Source organism: Lutra lutra, chromosome 11 (genome assembly GCF_902655055.1).
Source record: "Lutra lutra chromosome 11, mLutLut1.2, whole genome shotgun sequence".
NCBI lineage: Eukaryota > Metazoa > Chordata > Mammalia > Carnivora > Mustelidae > Lutra > Lutra lutra.
The window spans coordinates 100,196,740-100,216,293 of record NC_062288.1 but is presented as its reverse complement, the minus strand read 5'-3'; the positions used below and the strand labels follow the sequence as shown (position 1 = coordinate 100,216,293).

At 36.9% G+C, this 19,554-nt stretch overlaps 1 protein-coding gene across 2 annotated transcripts in view; it reads right to left on the bottom strand.

The window, feature by feature from the left end:
• The window catches only part of CNTNAP2 (contactin associated protein 2), a 1,959,883-nt gene that overhangs the window by 1,387,283 nt on the left and 553,046 nt on the right, over positions 1–19,554 (bottom strand). The gene's annotated exons all lie outside the window — the stretch shown is intronic.

Below are 19,554 nucleotides of genomic sequence, written 5' to 3'. Positions count from 1 at the left end.
TGACAACATTCCTGTCATGGGATTTATGTTTTAGTGGGGACTAAAAACTAACTAAAACAAAAACAAATAGATAAAAGCAAAAGGGTTAATTCATATGATGATAGGGTGATAAATACTAGACATGTTAAATATGAAAGAAGGGGTTGCTGGTTAGAGGATAAGGTAGAGATAGAGAATGCCTATTTTTGGCTACTTTGCCAAGGAGAGTCTGTTGCATTAGGTGACATCTAAGTAGTAATCTGAAGGAAATGAGGTGAGCTCTGCTAGAAATCAATAAGATCGTGAGGGCAGAAGTGTTTTCTGGTCTAAACCTGCTCAATAGGGCTAGCTTATGCCTGAAAATGAGTGACTCATCTTCCAAAATTGAACATTCAATGCATATATGTTACATTGAGAGTAATTAAAATGAAGTTGATGAATAATTGATTAAGTGATCCATTAGCTACTTTAAATTTATAACTTAAATATAGCATATATAAAACCTAAACATACTTTATCCTTATTATATCTAAAGACTTTGTACTTCCACAAGTTGATCATCTTCATATTAAATTTTAAATTTTTCATAATTTAAAAAATCATATAAATCAGAATAACAAAATTAGAATAAAATTGTGATTAGGAAGCTAAGAGCATACAGGGGATAGAAGAAATTTTTTGTGGGTGTTTTGTTTTTTTTTTAGGTAGCTGCAAGATTATTATTATCAGAATTTAAACATTGGCTATAGTACATCCTTCTAAATTCAGATATATAATCCATAGCCACATATTTAAGGAAGAATAATGCTATGTATAATGTATGTTCTCCTGGAAGACTTTAATAACAAATATTCATTGAGATCTTACTCTGTGCCTTGTACTATTCTAGCTACTTTGGGCAATCGAAAAATAACCCCTTTCCCCATGAATCCAATAATATATAGACCCACATAAAGTAATTAAGCATGAAATAAGAGGATAATATCAAACAGTTTGTAATTCAGTGCTGAATAAAATACAATCAAGAACTAAAAGTAATAGATACATTTTTAATTTTTATTTATTTATTTTTAATTTCTTTTCAGTGTTCCAGAATTCATTGTTTATGCATCACACCCCACCCAGTGTTCCATGCAATAGGTGCCCTCCATAATACCCACCACCAGGCTCACCCAATAGATACATTTAAAATGCAGGGCTGTTGTTTAGTGATTTGCTTGTTACTGTTGGCTCCAACATAAATGTGTGACTTTGTCACTTTACCCCCTTTCTACTGATGACTCACTCATAATATGAGCACATTAACTAACGTTCTCTCAAGTTTTAAAACTCCAAGCATTTTCAAGTAGTGGAGTCCACACACGGTGTCCTACAGGCCAAAATGTGGCCCCCAGCTCGTTTTTGTAAATAAAGTTTTATTGGAGCACAGCCATGCTCACTCAGTTATGGCTGCTTTCAAATCCACAGCCGATGATACAAAAAGAGACCATATAATCTCCAAAGCTGAAATATTCACTATCTGACCTTTTACAGAAAAAAAAAAAATTCCAACGTCTGGTCTAGAATGACAAATACTCCAGGTATCCACAAGAAATAATGATTCATCATCACCTATGGTATCATGTAACATATAAATAATGAATATGACCTTAAGAATTGAGGGAATATAGAGAGGTGGTGGAAAGAGGGCTAAGAACATTCTAGAAAGAGTACTTTTTGCTCAAACAAAGTACAGAGGCCACAATGGGTATCAAATTTTTCAGCAGGCTACATGTCCATATTGCCCGCCAACTACTGTGATGAACTATCCGTTTTTATTTCCAACTATAATAATGGTTATTACGCATTATATATTCCAAAGACTCAGCCTGTTTGTTGTATTAGAACATGTATCTTAATAATTCTGCAGATAGAGGCGCCTGGGTGGCTCAGTGGGTTAAAACCTCTGCCTTCAGCTCAGGTCATGATCCCAGGGTCCTGGGATTGAGTCCCACATCGGGCTCTTTGCTCAGCAGGGAGCCTGCTTCCTCTCTCTCTGCCTGCCTCTCCGCCTACTTGTAATCTCTGTCAAACAAATAAATAAATAAAATCTTTAAAAAAATAATTCTGCAGACATTAAATATTACTAAATCAGGCAAATCGCTGGGGAAAGTTAGAAGTTTTATAGAGGAGGAGAAGGACAAGGAGGAGGAATAGAAACAGAGAGAGAAGAGAGAGGAGAGAGAGAGAGACAGACAGAGATTGGTAACATTTGAAATAATTTGGTATTTTATTTTCCCATAGTGGGATGTCTTCCAAGACTATGGCCACACAACTATGGCAAATATTTGGTCTCCAGTGTACTTCCCTTCCAGGGAATCTTGGATGAAAACTAAAGAAACAGATGGGCCTTGAGTTTTATTTTCACACAATTTCAGTCAATCAGGAAGTCAGACTAGCTGTAAGAATTCTGTACTAATTCATGCTGGAACAGAGGAGATTATTGACAGACAAAGTTGTCCCTCTCCTAAGAGAACCTGGCTGAGAGGGGCCTCTTTAGCAAAGGGATATGGGCAGGAATTTACCAGGTCAAAGAACTTTAGAATGCACGCCATTGACGTTAAGATGGCATTCAAAGGCATCTCTGAGGAAGAATAATGTTGGAGAATTTTCACTACACACTGCCTTTTAAATATACATGTTTTCTATCACACATTTGGAAACATAAGCCTGATACACAGAAAACAAGAACAACAACACAGAAAACAACAACAAAAGACTCCAGAGCCAGGGTTCTGAGGACAGCAATTCTAGCAACATCTTCCTTCATAGTTTACTAGAAAAGCACGTTCTCAGAGGAATACATCCCTTCGCAGTCTCTTTATGTCCTTCGCCTTCAACTCCTAACTCTTGAAGCTGGAGCTACATTACCTCTACCTGCACGTTGACCCTGCCTCATGTTTTATGACCCTTCCTCTCATAGTCAGGACAAATTTAAGAGGCCGGAGCTCCATTTGACCTCCTCTCTTTCCAATCAATAGGCTCCTGCCTTGCTCTGTATGGCCCAAACTATGTTGAATTACAAGCTGGGTCGTTGTGATTTTTACCTTCCCTGGCATGCCAGTTGTGTCTCAGATGCTCCCTGAGACATTCTGTCTCTCTGCAGTATTCATTTCCAGGTCCCAAGTCCCATCTCAGGGCTCCAGGACGTCATCTTGCCGCCTGCTCCTAAATTTCCTCATGCTCTGTCTGCTCACCCATATGTCTGACTATGGCCAATTGTTTTATTCACCTGCTTGAGTATGCCACTAACTGTGAATTCTCCTAAATTTTAATCATGCCCAAGCAACTGCTTTACGATATTATCCCCTGGACCCATTTGCCTGACTTCCTAGCCATTGCTTCCAAGACAGTGGGGAAACCCCTTGAACAAATAATGCATTATTTCCCATCTAGAGCCTAATGGGTAGCTTCAGGCCTTTGAAGGAAAAGGAGACCGAAGTCTTGACTCAGGGGCTTCTTGACTCATCAGTGACGTCAGTCTAACCCCTTCAGGTCTTCACGAACTCTAAGTAGCTTCCCTTCCCTCACTCTGACCAAGGGAAGACTTGGATGGGATCTAGCATGTCCAGAGGTCAGATACTTTATTGCTCAGATTGTGACTGATTTTTCTCATTTCCTCTTCAATAAAGAAAGAAAGGGAGAAAGAAGAAATGAAAGAAGGAAGGGAGGGAGGGAGGAAAGGCACACAATGAGAACAATATCCTTACAATGTTTCTTCACAGCTGTGGCAGACACACTATTTTTACTTCCCATAAATTTGGGCAGCTGATTGCAGAAATATTTTGTTTTGATGCCCTTAGAAGCATGGCGCTTTGTCTCTCATCAGCATGCGTTACTTGAATAGGCACTGTATTTTTCACCTCAGATTTTTGCTAACTTTAGCATTCTGTTAAAAAGCAAAAACAAACTTAGATCCTTCCATATGTCATCTGTGGAAATCTCATACCCTGATTACTTCTCTTTATAGAAACGGTGTTATCATATCTGGAGGCTAAATTTTGTTTAATGTTACCAATTTATATTATGTAATATTCAAATATTACATTACTTCTTACCAAACATATGGCAAGTATGGGAAATAGAAATATAACGTTCTCTTTCAGTATTTTTTTTTTTGTATAAATGTCATTTACATAGTGGAGGTCCACCATTTTTGAACTTAACATTGTCTACTATATATTTTCTTGGGATAGTTGTGACTTTCAGAGATACTATTAGGTTGAGGTTTCCCTAATATGAGCAGGGAAGAGAAAACATGCTCTGCACAGACAAAAGATCTAGATTTTTACCTCCAGCCGTGGATTTGAACAACCTAATTTGATTTTATCTTACCCACAGTCTCCTCAATTTTCCTATTATTTCAAAAATTCTTTCCCAGTTTTGAATCAGTTGTCTTATGATTTTCATTTAGTAGCAGTTTAAAAATCAGTGTCATAGGAGTATATGAGAAAAATATTTGCTCTTCCTTTGGGCAAAAACACCACTGACTCTAACTCATCTTTTATTTTATATATCTTTGCTTAAATCATGTTTTCTTCTTTCTTTTCTTTTCTTTCTTTTTTTTTTTTTTTTTTTTTTTTTTTTTTTTTTTTTTTTTTTACTGTTCATGAACTACGTTGTATACCTCTTGGTCCAGCTTCTGTTGCTTATTCTTTGTCACTGGAAATAAGATCCATTATTTTCCTGATTCTATAAAATTCCATGCAATACAGAGAAAGCAAGCATTATGAGAAAGCTCCTAATCCATACTTCTATGGATTAACAGTAACCACTGTTAACTGGTCTTCAGAGATGCACGACCACACACTCCATTTAACATCACAGATACTCTATCTATCTATCTATATCTTTATATATAAAGATGTAGATATATATATATAGTTATAGGTATATATACCTATATCTATATATAGATACAGATATAAATAGATAAATTCAAAATCTGATTGGTAGCATACTTTTTTACTCAATAATCTATTATGGAAATTCCCATACAAATGCTGCCTCATTGTTACATATTTTGTTTTATAAAGAAATAGATTCTTATTTATATTACTATCTATGTAGCAGAAATAAATTGCTTTGCAAAGAGAAGAGTCCGAGAATGCATGTGTGTTAGATCAGTGGTAAAAATACTTTATATGATTGAGAATTGTTTTTCATACAATCTACAGAAGAATTGATTTGGTTCATTTATCTATCCCATGAAAGGACTATGCGGGACAGTGGTCATGAAGAGAAATATAATTAGCTTGCCATCAAGTGCTAATTAAAGGGAAAGCTAAGGATAATCAAACTGGACTTCAGTCAGTTGAGTGAGAATATCTTACACGCAGTGATAATCAGTAGGTGACAAAAAAGAAATCCACCTCTTCCCCTTTTTCTTCTCACTCAATCCCTCCTGTGTACGCCCAAAGGAGGTGGCACCATTCACTTACTTTTTGTTAATTTTCTATGTAATGTGACAAGGCCCAATGTGCTGCCATATGCATTATAGTACCTTTGGCTGAATGAGCCAGTTGTCTGGTCTTCCATCTCATTCCTTGCAATTTGGACCACCATGACTGGCATATGGTAGAGACCATTATTACCAAAACCAGTAAATAGATGAATAGCAACCGTCATCATTTATTGAGTACTATGTGACAGGCAACACACCAATAATTTGAGAGAACTATCTCACTCAGTTATTAGAGTAAGTTTTTGACATCAGTATCATTTCCGCTTTACAGATAAGGAAGCTTGAGAGCTCACAGAAAATGGTGGAGCTGGGACAAAAACTGAGCTGGCCCTAACTGCCAAGCCTATGCTTCTGAGGTCTATATTTCAAGGACAAACCACCTCTAGACTCACTTCAGATGAAATCTATATATGTTACACTGAATTTATGCCTGAGCTATGCAGATATCTTAATAATATTGAAATGGTCAGATTTTTCCCATCTCTCATTTTGATCCCAGGAATTTCTTAATGTACCACCCTATATGATGAAGTTGCTGCCCTTTCAGTATCTTCTGTCCGGGTCAGAATAGTAACTTCCAACTAAAAGGAAGTGGTTTCTGCAGGTTTAAATAGGTTTTCTCAGAGAAAGCCCCAAACCATCACTCATTCACGCACTCAATCGATATGCCTACACTGAATAAACACACATCCACAATGTACATCAAATTTATTCCATTTTTTCATGTAATAAATATTTACTAGGGACTTATTTTTTGCTTCAACCTTGATCTCCCTAAAATCTATTTTCTTCATAGTTGCCAGATGGATTTTTTTTTTAAATGGGGATCAGATTATGCCATGGCCTGACAACCTTCCAATGCTTTCCCCTCACATTTATTTTTTTAAAGATTTTATTTATTAAAAAATAAAATATTTTATTTATTTATTTGAGAGAGAGAGTGAGAGAAAGCATGAGAGAGGAGAATGTCAGAGGGAGAAGCAGACTCCCCGTGGAGCTGGGAGCCCAATGCGGGACTCAGTCCCGGGACTCCAGGATCATGACCTGAGCTGAAGGCAGTCGCTTAACCAACTGAGCCACACAAGTGCCCTCCCCTCACATTTAGTACAAAATCTGAACTCCACCCAAGCCTGTGATGGTCTGGCCGTAAGGCATCTCTGGTTTGGTTTATTTTGCTCTTTTCCTCTGAGTCACTAACTTAGGGTCACTCTCTTTTCTCTGTTCTAAAAATACCCAGCACACTTAAGCTCAAGGTTCTTCCTACCCTCTCTGTATCCTAGCTAAAATTCTCTTTACCACATCTAAAGAAGGCTGGCTCCATTCCATTTTGCCCTCAATTCAAACAACACCTCCTTCCCCCGCCCCCCGGCCAGTTTATCTAAATTAACCAATTCAACTTCTTCCTTCACACCTTCCAGATACTACTTGCTATTTGATCACACTATTTCATTTTATTCATAGCATTAATCATAATCTAAAATTACCGTGATTGCTTTTTTTTTTTTTTAATCTTGTTTATTTCTTTTCTTGTTGACTGGGACTATAAATATTGTGAGACTAGGGCATGTGTCTAGCTCCCTGAGTCTCTATTCCCAGGGCCTAAAACCCTGGCACGCAACACATAAAGAATTGCTGAATCAATGAAATACTGATGATAGTAAGGAATAAATCCATCTAAAAGTGAGCAAAGCAAAACAGTTCCTAGTTTTGGCCATTGAAACGTATTCCCTTTCTCTAGCTAACAGACAATTTTGCATTTTTCCATTTTAAACAGTGCCAAGAGAGCTGGCTTCACACCATGATGTCACGCATAGACCAGCCTCACCGTATCTTGCCCAAGAAAGATCTTCACTCTGATCTTTATCAGCCTAAAATGACTTGTCGTTTGGAATACTTGAATTATATACAGGTTTTGCCTACATCATTAGTATATACTTCCAGAACTTTTGAAATATCTTGGTTCCAGCAAATGGATTTTATGAGCGTTGAAGCTATTGATTTCCCTGGGTTAGCTCCTTTACATCTATTTTTTTGTTTTGTTTTCAAAGGAACATAAGACTCTTGGTCTTTCTAACATAACACTCTCATCCTGTATCATTGAAAATCTACTGTGGTAAGTATTTGTTTATATTCTGATCTCTTTGCTACACACTGGACCATTCTGAAAGGAAGGGAACTTGTTTACATTTCCTACGTGTTGAATACAGAGCCCAGAGTGGGTATTCTTGAAAACTTTGAAAAACATTGAATGCCATCAGTATAATAGCTTATGACATGAATAAATTCAATCAAATTAGATCAAATTTCTTTCCTCATCCCTTTTATAAGTCCAATAGCTGTGCTCAGAAAAAAAAAATTAAGTAGTATAGCTAGAACATCAGTCACATTTGCGAGAATCATCGTTGTAAATCAAATTGGAAATTGTCTGGTCTGCATGTACCAAGGGCAAATTACTTTGAGACTTGTAGTTCAAATTTTGCTGGACATTTAACAGCTGCAGCATATTTCTGACAGATGGTATAACAGATGAATCAGTTTCAAATTATCTCCTGAACTGTTATATACTAGAAAAAAAAAATAGATTTGTGAGGCTTTTTAAAAGACAATAAGTTAAATTTTTGTCTCCTCTGAATTGATCTTCTAATTTTTAAAGAAATAAATCCTATCACACAAAATAATAAAAATCAATTTTTATCCTTTGTGAAGTCTAAAAAAGTGTTTGAAAATTTAATTCATACTACTTCACTCAAAAAAAAAAAAAAAACCCCACAAAAAAACAACCAAACTGAAGTAGTATTTAAAAATAGAATCAACCATTTGTCCTGGAACCAGGCAGAAGTTTTCATCTCTAAAACAATGGTTACAGTGCCTTTCTTTTTTTTTTTTTTTTAACTCAAATTCTACAGTCTCATAAGAAGGCAGAGCTACCTTACACTTTCAATAAACTGACAACATTGAACAGTGTCAAGGTCAATTGCAACATGACTAAATGAACTTGAGCACTCTTAAAGCTTTCATTGACAATCTTCCTGTGGATGAGGCTCACTGGATTGTGATTTGTTGGTCCACTGGCAAATGTCTCACTTTTTGACTTCTTGTCTCTTTAACTGGTTAAGTCAAAGACAGTGTTTAACAATAAGATGCAATGTACTTATTGACAACCTAGTCTATCTCCTGGACTAACTAACCACTTTTACTTTTAAATAATTGACTAAAGTCCTATAGATAAACATCCTCTAGTGTTCAGGCCCAAGTCACTTCAGATTACATCACGCATACATTTGGTACAAAGTAAGCAGTGGAGCACTAGAGAGTCAAGCGAAGCTGTAGAAGAAGGTTTAATTAATTGGCAAATATTTATGGTAGATTCAGTTAAAGAAAAGCAGCCTATAAAATGGTATTTATACTATAATACTAATTTTATAAGTCTATCTTTGTAGATGAATAAATGGCTAAAAGAATATATAAACCAAATGTTAATCATGATGTCACATTGGTTATTAGATCAATGTAAGTTTTATTTTCCTCTATGTTTCCTATTTTTTAAAATATTCTTCAATTAATGTGTATTGATAATATAAGATAGGAAAAAAATTATATTGAGAATAACTACCCAGTGATGATGAGTGCAAAGAAGATATGCTTCATTTGTTCATACAACAGTTATTAACTGAGTCCCCACAGTAGGGATACAATAGGGAGCATCACAGAGTTTTATATTATAATTAATAATAAAATTTTTAAAAATTCATGGTATGTAAGCTAGTGATAATTATTTGGCGAGAAATAGAGCAGGGAAGGAAGACAAGGGTACCCGTTGGGTGCTGGGCAGATAAGTGCCCTTTACATGAGAAGTCCAAGCAGACCTCATTAATAGCATCATTTTTCACAGAAATGTCATGGAGAAGAGGGAACAAGCCATACAGCATTATCTGATATTTGTGGAATGGTTGTTCCAGGTCAAGAAACCCAGGTAAGGAGGCCCAGAAACAGCAGCAGGATAAGCATGTCTCGGGGAGCCAGACCTTTTGTGGATGGAGCAGGAGGAGCATGGGGGAATCAAAGGGGAAGATGTCAGAAAGACACAGAGAGGAAGAAAAAGGGCTGGGTTTCCAGGGCCTTTAGGGGATTTTAAGACATTGGGCTTTAGGAACATTCAAAGATTGGAAGCCCTTGACAGCAGAAAATGTGATATTTTACCAAATTTATTATAAACAAAGTGAAAAATTAATGTTAATAGTGTTATTTTCCTTTTTAAGATTTTTTTTTGAGCAGTTTTAGATGTAGGGTAAAATTAAGAGGAAGGGACAGAAATTTGCTTTATACTCCATACTCCTACACATGCACAGCTGCCTCACCAGAATAGGATGTTTTTTTAACCATAGTGAACCTATATTAACACATCATAATCACCCAAAGTCCATAGTTTACTTTAGGATTCTCTCTTGTTATATATTATAAGGGTTTGGAGAAAGTGTCATGACAGGTGTCCATCAACACAGGGTATTTTCATGGCCCTAAAAGTCCCCTGTGCTCTGGCCATTCACGTCCCCATCCTTACCTTGGCCACCATGGATCTTTTTCCTGTCTCCACTGTCTTGTTTTTTTCCACAGTGTCATATACTTGGAATCTGACAACATACAGCGTTTACATATTGGCTTATTTCACTTAGTAATCTACATTTAAGGTTCCTATGTCTTTTCATGGCTTGATAGCTCATATCTTTTTAGTACTAAACAATATTCCATTGTCTAGATATAGAGCAGTTTCTTATCTGTGTGTCTGCTGAAGGAAGGCTTGATTGCTTACAAGCTTTGGCAATACGCATAAAGCTGTTACGAACATCCGTGTGTGGTATTTTTAAGGAGTAAGGACATTTTGAAATTTTAATATTTAAAAAAATATGGGAGGATAAGAAAAAATTCATTATATAGAAAATGGAAGAGAAGAGCATTCCAGACAATTGAACCAGTACCACAAAAAGGCTACGTATGGGAATGTATGGTTTCTTCAAGGACCGAGACACAAATAGAATCTTTGAAAAGAAAAAAAAAAATGAAAGAACAAAAGAACAACTTGTAGTTGTCTAATGTTTTCTTCTCCCAATTTCCTGCTTGGATAATTTATCGAGTCTTAAATCAAATGCCAGAAGAAACCTTCCCTGACTCTATCATCCCCTACACTAAATTCAGCCCACTTCCATTCTTTCTAAGAGAACCAACACAACCCCTTTTCTTTGTAGCAACTAAGATGAATAGCAATTATATATTTACTTGTTTAATGTGTGACTAGTTCACTGCATCGGATAGAGCCCATGATAGTTTTCTTCATTTCTGTACATGTAGCACATTGACAGTGACTGGTGCCCATAAAGAATGAACAGTGGATGGTACAGACGGTAGCAATCATTGAATTTACAGAGGGGTTGATCTGAATAGGAAGGTTAAAGCCAGATTGCATAAAAACATCTTATTTGGTCATTTATATTTTACATGTTCTCAATTATTCTTATTTTTTTTTAATTTTATTTATTTATTTGACAGACTGAGAGAGCGGTCAAAAGCAGGCGGAGTGGCAGGCAGAGGGAGAAGCAGGCTCCCCTCTGAGCAAGCAGCCGGAGGTGGGGCTTGAGCCCAGGACTCTGGGATCATGACCTGAGCCAAATGCAGACACTTAGCTGACTGAGCCACCCTGGCTCCCCTCAATTATTCTTTCAATAAATGTTTATTGGATGCCTATTATGTTTGAATCTAGAAATCTTACGTTCCAAACTTCACAGGCTCATGAATGCCATGATACAAATGTGGATTATATTCTGTAGACCTTGAGGAACCTGAAGCGGTTTGCTTATTAGAGTAGTGTTATGGTATAATCATATCTATAGTTTAGGGGGGAAAAAAAACCAAAACCTTGGCAGCTGGGTGAAGTGATCGCTGGACGTGTGTTCTGGAAACAATGAGAGTATTATAGCAGTGAAATTTCCAGTTTGTATGCAGGTGAACAAAGCCAGTGGCAGTGGGTTTATAAGAGGAAAACGGTACAAAGATGTTTTGGAAGGTGCCTGAATGTGTTTTTCAAACAGATGTGTGAGATCCTAGATAGAAGAGAGGCAAAAATTATGCAGATTTCTTATGTAGGTGACGGTAGAGTGTGAAGGTCATTTGTTGAGATTATAAAAAATGGTATTGGACTCATTTGCTCTAATCATTTATTAAAACAGGATGTTTGACTCCGTTTGAAAGCATATGCCAAGGAGTGCCTGGGTGGCTCAGTCAGTGAGGTCATAATCCTGGAGTCTGGGATGGAGCCCCACACTGGGCTCACTGCTCACTGGGGAGACTGCTTCTCCCTCTCCCCACCCCTGCCCCTCACTTATGCTCTCTTTCTCACTATCTCTCACTCTCAAGTAAATAATTTTTCTTTAAAAAACCATATGCCAAGATTAATATATTCACACTCAATTAATTTCACACTTTTAACTAAAATTACCAGTCACAGGTTCTTTAAGTAATTTGTGGAAATAAGAAAGTTGCTTTACCAGGACACAGGTAAGAATGTGGCCCCTGTAAAGTTTCCCTAAGAAGTTTAAGATTCTCCATGGCCTCCTTTAAGACAAAACTATCCAGTGCTTCTTTTTCCAACTATATATTAAATTGCAAAACTTTGTCTCTTTTGCTGTCACACTTTGCTACCGATTGAGATCTCTGATTAGCACACGAAGTCCCACTAAATGGTGCTCTGCTAACTCGGTACCTTTTATCATAATGGCAAACTGGAAAAGGAAGATCTCTGTGTGCTAATGCCTGTCCATATCCAATTTCTGACGGACCTCTCTCTCATTTTTATCTCCTTATAACATTTTCTATTTTCTCCTTTCTAATTCCTCTGGATTTAAGCACATGCAAACTTCCCTATTTTAGGAAGAAATACTAAACAAAATGGTGATTACTAGAGGGAAAATGGGCATGGGGATTACAGAATACACTTACTGCAATGACAAATAAAACAAGATAAAATAACTTTAAGAAAGAAAAAAGGAAGAATTTTTTTTTTTTTTATGTTATTGCTGACCGTTCCTCTTAGAGCTGGCCCCATGAGTGAGAACTCTACTCTACCACGAAGGAAATGTCCTAGAAATGTGGGGCAAATCTAAAGGCAAAGTATATTGTGCTGATTTCCAGGAATATATTCTAATTCAAGCAAGTTGCTTGCTTTGATATATATTTTTGGATAGTATTTAAATTCTAAACAAAATAGTTGTTGCAGAAGGCTTCTATGAAAAGGCAAAACCACACCAAACTAAACAAGAAAAGAAACAAAATAACTCTTTTTCAAATTCATGTACACATGCACTCACTTTGTTTTCTTATTTATTTATTTGAGAGAGAGGGAGAGCACAGAGAGAGAAGCAGACTCCCCACTGATCAGAGAGGCTGCCACAGGGCTTGATCCCAGGACTAGAGCCTAGGGCAGACACTTAACCAACTTAGCCACCCAGGCACCCCCACACTTACTTTAGATGGAAAGAAAATCAGGAAGGAAAATTGCCCAGGTCTTTCTTTGCCACATTCCCAGTAATGAAGGGTAACGAGTGGTGCCATTTCAGTGGGCATACCTCCAGCACAGGATTATTAAATTATTTTCTGAGATAAGCAGACAGGACTGAAATGGAACTCAGGTCTTAGATAGGTAAGGACAGGAAAGGGTCCAGTGGAGAAAATTCGGGTCTGAAAGGAAGGATTAAAAAGCAAGCAGTCCTAGGCAAGGAAGCAGGGACCAGAACGCAGGAGATCAACATCTCAGCCAGACTGCTGAGAACCAGTCCTGGGGGAACCTTCTTCCAGCCTCTGGCTCTTTCTTTATATGGCCTGGTGGGCATAAGAAGAGAAATTCCACAGTCTCAAGAATTTCCCACAGTTAGGGGGGAAATCATGTGCTCTCCAAAGAGAGGAGGAAAGAGAAACCATAAGCAAGCCAAGGCACAGAAATGAGACTAATCAGAGGTTACAAAAAGTGTGTTTGATTAATAAGCCAGGTGTGTTTTGGGGAGCAGTAAGAAAAAGGGATTGAAAGTAGCAGCGTGTTGAGACTTGAAAACTAAGCAGATAATTTTCAATCTCCTAGAGAAGGGAATTGGGAACAATTAAAGGCTTCTGGATAGGGAAATTACAGTGTAAAAGTGCAGGAAAAGTTACAGAAAATAACAGTCTTTGGTTTTTAAGCTTCCTTACAGAGGGAGATTCCCAGAGAATGTACTCCAGATGGGAAGAGAAAACATATCTCGAGAAAACAATGTAATCAGAAATAAATAGGAGATGGAGACAGCCCGATCTACAGAATTCTGCATTGCCGAAGTTGACACAGTTACAGCGAGATGGGGGAAGTTTTGGTTTTACATTTCGAAATAAGAAACAGAGCCATAGCAGTGAAAAATAAATGAGACATATATATTCATGACTGTCATGATAGAGAGTTGGCTGCAGACTTTTGGAAACAATCGTGTTGTTTTCCCAACACACCTACATTTTCATAGAAGCTGGCCTCTGCATCTGATTTAGAAACCCCAGTTCCAATCCCTGTTCATTCCTCCCCTCTCCTGAGCAAACCATTTATTCATGTTGAATCTCAGTTTCCCCATCTGTGAAGTAGGAGGATTAGATGTAAAATTCTCACAGTCCCTTTCAGGGTCTAGATTCTTGGATTCTGTAACGCCACTGGATGCTCAGGACAGTACAGAATTTTAAAAAGGCACCTGTTGCTTACTATCAAACAGGTGTGTGTGTGTGTGTGTGTGTGTGTGTGTGTGTTTGTGTATAATATATTATATAAAGAAATTAAATAATTTTGAGAGAATTATAAAACAGATCATGAATACTGGGATAAGTCTATAGCAAAGCCCCTAAAGAAGATTATTTTGTTCCTTCCCTTCTCTCTTCAGGCTGGAAGCACTTCCAGCGGTCCAGATGAACCATCACAAGTAACAGAGAATGACACAGCATTCCTTTGTCAATAAAGCCCAGGACACACTGCCAGTTCTGCTCATTTGAACATTTCCAGATTCTCAAGAAACTGATAGCCATTTACGTCTAGCTTCATAGCATATGTGGTTCACAGTCTTGTTTTATCATCACAATGTTCTTTTTCATGAGAGATATAGATATTCAAAAGGATCTGAATTATGGACTGAACTGCTCACGCTGAGGGAATTTTTATTTCATAAGCTCAAAAGGAATTTCACTTTAGGATTACTTTATTCCATCATGTGGTTACACAGAATAGATGAACTGCTCGGTAAATCTGAAAAGACCGGAAGCCAATGCCCTGTGGGCTAGATGTAGGAAGTAGTTCCATAAAAATAATATTTTTAAACTAGCACTAAACATTTATTCTATAAATACTATAAAATGTTTTATAGAAACATTTATGAATAAAATAATATATATGTAACACATGTTTAGTGATACTTAAAAACATTTCTGTTTTCATTTTTAAAATGTTCCTTACATCATAGCTCTATAATTCAAATACACTAGGAATAGGGAAAGATGCACACACTTGGTGGCACCTGGGTGTCTCAGTGGGTTAAAGCCTCTGCCTTTGGCTCGGGTCATGATCCCAGAGTCCTGGGATCGAGCCCTGCATCGGGCTCTCTGCTCAGCAGGGAGCCGCTTCCTCCTCTCTCTCTGCCTGTCTTTCTGCCTACTTGTGATCTCCATCTATTAAATAAATAAAATAAAATCTTAAAAAAAAAAAGATGCACACACTTGGGATTCAGAGTTAGTTCGCCTACAATGGTATCCCAGTCTACCTCTCAGACTTACATATTCTTGGATGCATCTTTTCACACTTTAGGATTTCAATTTTAGCTTTGGTAAAATAGTAATTAAGTCAAGGTTAATAAAGTCTTCCTGACCCTCAGTAAGCAGGTTATACTTACCGATGAAGTTCGGGAAGTAAGGGAGTGGGGCAGATAATAAACATCTCTCGCTGGGTGAGATTTTAGAGTTTAGAAAGGGCTATAACAAAAACAGATCCCTACCATACAGTAGTAAGTGCTGAAACAGAGATCTAATGCTCAAAAGAAAGTGATATGGGCCCCCAGGGAGAGAATAATTAATAATGCCTAGAAGATTATATTGTCAAACATATCGCTGTTAATGGGGAATTCCATGAATGATATAACAGAAAATGACTGTTAAACTGAAAAGCCTTAAGAAATACTAGCTTCTTTCAAATATAATTTAATAAACAAAACCAGAGTTAACTATTGGATATTTTTCAGATTTCTTATGAAGAGTTCATCTTAAAACATAAAACATTATTAGGTATATAAAAATATACATTTAGGGTTTTTTTTGTTTTGTTTTGTTTTTGGTTTTTTTGGTAGTTGAAAAGTATTTCATTATTTCTTGCATGTCTTTGTCTAAATCAATGGATTAGATCCCAATATTCCTTTCATCTATTTTTTCATAGAAAATCCAGTTAGATTCAAGAATTCCATATTGATGTTTAATGTGAAAAAAGGGGCACCCCAATCAGTGACGTCTAGAGAATTCCTCTCACTACCTACTTTGTAGTCACATTCATAATCATTTTTAGCTTCACTATGTATATTCTATTGTAAGACATGCACCACCATAAGGCAAAGAAACCTACGTTATGGAACCAAAGCAGCCATCTGCATTGGAGACCCCACAAAATAAGAATTTATTCTGTAGTAACTGCAGGAAGATCTGTAACACAGGCACCTATAAATAGCACTGTATTATTTGAATGCCTCAATAAATCAGTTTGCAGACTCGCTCTGTACACTGTTACATCTCCTTGATACACTTTCTGCCTCTATGTCACAAGCTAACCTAAAAAGATTTGAATTATGTGTTTGCTATTAGTTCATTGCTTGACATTCCATATTTCTTATTGTTCAGAACATAAGAATATGCATGCTTATACATTTTTCTAAGTTCCACTTATTGGTTAGTGTAATTTGAAATATAATATGAAAATGCACTTGATGAGTTACCCTGGAGGTGACACAGCCATTTGCAGAGAAGTATGAACATCATGTATTCATGGCAGAGCAATGTTCCCTTTTTGATTTGAGTTTTCTAATATTTTCAAATGCCACTGTACACCAATAACAATTTATTTTTTGGTGGCACAGTTGGTCATGCAGAAAATATTTTTTTCTGGATTTAAAAGAGCACATATATTCACACATATACTGTACAGTCGGCCCTTGTTCAGAATAGAATTTCATGTAGATTGAAGACATCCTGGACTGTGTCTCGTTCATCTCTGAGGGTTCACACCCAGCAAAATCCCGGACACAACACCAGGGCTAGAGATGTGTTTGCTGAATGATTAAACATGTCTCTTGAGTCCTCTCTTAGGATAAGAGCTGGTGAGGTTTACAGACACAAACCCCAATCCCAGCTTCAACTGCAACAAACCCTAGAAGGCTGAGTTCCCTTCCATTCCAGGAGAATGCCACCCCAAAATACCACAGGGGATTGTGTTCTGGGGTTTACTCCTTCTATAAACAGGGTATACAATCCAGATATTGGGGAGGTAGCAGTATCTCTAAGAGATATGAATTGTGTCTCCTCCTGAAGTAGAAGCAAAATTAATGTGAGCAGCAACATTTTGTTGTTGTTGAGAATAATCCTTTACTCTGAGATGATCAGGGTAAATTTTGAAGGAGGAAAAGAAAAATAATTTTGAGAGTATGGTGTGTGGTTTCCTCAAAGTTGTGCTTCTTAGGAACATACCACCTTAAAAAAAAAAAAAAAGTCTTTCTTTCTTTCTATCCAAAACTACAGGGGTTGAATAAATAGCCTCTCCTTGCTGACTCTGCCTACATCTGCTGCACTTTTTACCCAAGAATTCTGAAGAGACCTGCAGAGATACTGTTTGACTCTATGGCACAGCAATAGAACTATCATGTAGAGAGATCTTGGTCAAGGTCAGTGTAACTATTGTGGTGAGATTCAGTAGAAAAGAAACTAACAACCTACATTATTTAATTTTCTTTCTCATTGGATAAAAGCTGTGACAGAGTGTGTGCAAGTTAAATGGTAGAAAGATGACACACATTTTCATTCCTATTTCCAAGGGTAGCAAAGATCGCAATGAAGGATAAATCAAAATGCATTTAACTGACACTGTTTTCCTCTTGGAGGGGAAAACCATTTTACCCTGCATTCTTATTTTATTGCTTATTGTAGGCTTAACACTACATGTTAACACATATATTTGTCTCAGAGTTTTATCCATTTTCCTTAAGAATTTGATGCCTACTAAAATTTAAATGTTTCTGGATAAACAGGATTGGAAGGTGCTATCAAGTCCTGAGAAAGGCTTTTTTTTTTTTTTTTTTTTAATTTTTATTTTGTCAGAGAGAGAGGGAGAGAGAGCGAGCACAGGCAGACAGAATGGCAGGCAGAGGCAGAGGGAGAAGCAGGCTCCCCGCCAAGCAAGGAGCCCGATGTGGGACTCGATCCCAGGACGCTGGGATCATGACCTGAGCCGAAGGCAGCTGCTTAACCAACTGAGCCACCCAGGCGTCCCACCTGAGAAAGGCTTTGAATACAAGTTTTCATGGGCATTGGGGTGAGGGTAGAAAAAGAAAACATGAAAATATGAGACATTAAACTTCAGGGACAATAAAATTAGGGTCTTGGTTAGAAGCAGGAAAGCCAATATTACTATGCTGTTAGTTTGCCTTGGACTAGATCTGCCATGTAATTTATCTACGTGTCTGTATGTCCACAAGACATCACCTGTACATGTAGGCAGAGCTGGCATTTTTCTCACATAAATATCAAGAAATGAATTCTTAAGCTTATGCTGTATTTTAAAGACCTTTAAAGAATTTTCATAAAGATCTAAAACATTTGAATCTACATGGAATTTCCCCCTATATCTTATCCACCCCTCATACAACCTCTCAGTATTATAGATAAATTTCAAAGTACAACCAGATGGGAAACTGATGACTGAGAAAATTCAGGAGAGCTGGCAAATAAATGTTCTAAAAGATGCAAACTTTTAATGATAAATGTGGGTGAAACTTGGTGTGAGTATAAAGACAACATTCTCTGAAAACATTTAGAAAGATCAGTTTCTACTTGTATATCCTCTAAGGAATCTATGTTGCTTTCATAATGTGTAGGAGTTAAAATTCAGCATGATCTCTATGTGCTTTGACTTTTTTTTTTTTTTTTGGTCTGAATTATATACAGTTGAGTCTAAAATGTTGGAAGTCAGATCCTTCCAATAACTGTGTGATAATTCTTCCTAACATGTCAGTATCTTCTGGTACATGAGCTTCAAAACACCAATGCCTGAATTCTATAGAGCAGCATAAGTAGATCAGCATGGAAAACATGTAATTGAATCAGATGCTGATCATTCTCTCAAGTTTTTAAATTATATGGAATTTTAAATTTTACAATAACATAAAAGAGCAATAATATGCTTTTAAAATGAATGGCAAACATTAGGAGACTTTAGGTGATACATTAGGAGACTTTACCTGATCTATTTTTCATTCCTGAATTATGATTTGACCTAAAGAAGGATGTATCAATGTGTGTCCTGGAAAGTTTTAGAAAATTACAGAGATAAGTAGAAATTTTATAACGTGTCCTTTCTAGGGAGAATATATATATATATATATATATATATATATATATATATATATTTTTTTTTTTTTGTTTGTTTGTTTGTTTTTGTTTTTAAATTTTATTTCTTTATTTGACAGAGATCAGATTTATTTGACAGGCAGTGAGGCAGGCAGAGAGAGACAGGAAGCAGGCTCCCTGCTAAGCAGAGAGCCTAATGCGGGACTGGATCCCAGGACACTGAGACCATGACCTGAGCTGAAGGCAGAGGCTTTAACCCACTGAGCCACCCAGGCACCCCTATATTTTTGTTTTAATTGCATGTTCACATACACATAATCCAGGGCCCCAAGGTTTCCTATTTTCCAGAGCAATCATTTTCATCTCTTCAAGCTGGTTCTTTTGGAATTTATCTCTATTTCTTTCATTAAATAACATGCTTATGT